Raw genomic sequence first — 1,239 nt, forward strand, 5'->3', positions numbered from 1 at the left:
TTGCATTTTTGAAACATTAAATATTTCTTTGGGTGAAAGTCAAATAATCTCTTTAAAATACCCCCAAATGCCTTTAGATATTTTAAGAAATGTCACATGGTATCAGACAAACACATTTTTTTGTCCATTCATACACGAATTTGATGATTTATGGCACAAAAACTACCTCTATTCTATCAACATGCCACACACTCATTTTTATCATAAGACATTTTATCAGGTGTGCTGATCTGATTCAGAACAGTTAAATTCTTAATGTTTTTTGTTTTTTTCTTGTAAGGGAAAACTTGTTCAAATGAGGGTGGGCTGCAAGGATTTTTAAGTAGGCAACCAAGGCCAGGATGTTAGATAACTTGACTAGTTTTCTGTAACAGTGCAGACTTTATCTACTCACAGGGTGTCACATAAAATCAGAGAGGGGTCTGTGGTCCTCACCCAGGAAATGTAGAACATCCAACACAGAATACCCTGAATTATGGAGAATATTTATGCAACAATTTGAGGTGGAAGATAATTACAATCGCAAGATTGGATAAGAACATGTCTTAGTTAAAGTGCCTTTGAAAATTTAAGAGTTCTCACTGGTAAAAACTCTGACTTTTTGTTGCCTTACATTTCAGATGAGCAATTTTTAAGACTTTTACAGGATCTGCAGAAACCCTGAGGGTAGAGCACTCAAAATGTGAGGTAGGAGTAAAAGTTAGAAATTGGACTGAGCCAGTTTCCCCATTCTATCCAGAATATGCAGCTGCACTGCAACTGAATCAAAATATTTACCTGTTAACTGAACATTATGGTCAAAACCTAACATTTTCTTGCTTTTCTTATTAAGGAAAAATCATGTTTTGCTTTGCAACCCGCTCAGAAAAAATACCTACTAAGTACTCAGTACTTAGTAAACTTTAATAAATTACTTTTCACTTGAGCACATTTATAAAGCACTAAATAAGTTCCTAATTGAGGCAATTTTTGTGACTCCTCTTTTACCTGAGTACAATTTTCTTGTCCACTTTCCACCTTTGCAACCAAACCCAGTATGCCCAACTCATGACATGTTTTCACTGTTTACTAGATGTTGTGAAGACTCTCATTTTAAACCACTTTTAACGTCTTTTCAACGGTTTTAACGGTTAGCATGTTCTACCTTCTGGAAACGTCTAATGTCAGCGCACCGAGAAATACAATCAAACTGGCACTTTAAACGCGTCTACACCCTTCATCTCTTTCAGTGATCACCAT

Source organism: Cheilinus undulatus, linkage group 19 (assembly GCF_018320785.1).
Source record: "Cheilinus undulatus linkage group 19, ASM1832078v1, whole genome shotgun sequence".
NCBI lineage: Eukaryota > Metazoa > Chordata > Actinopteri > Labriformes > Labridae > Cheilinus > Cheilinus undulatus.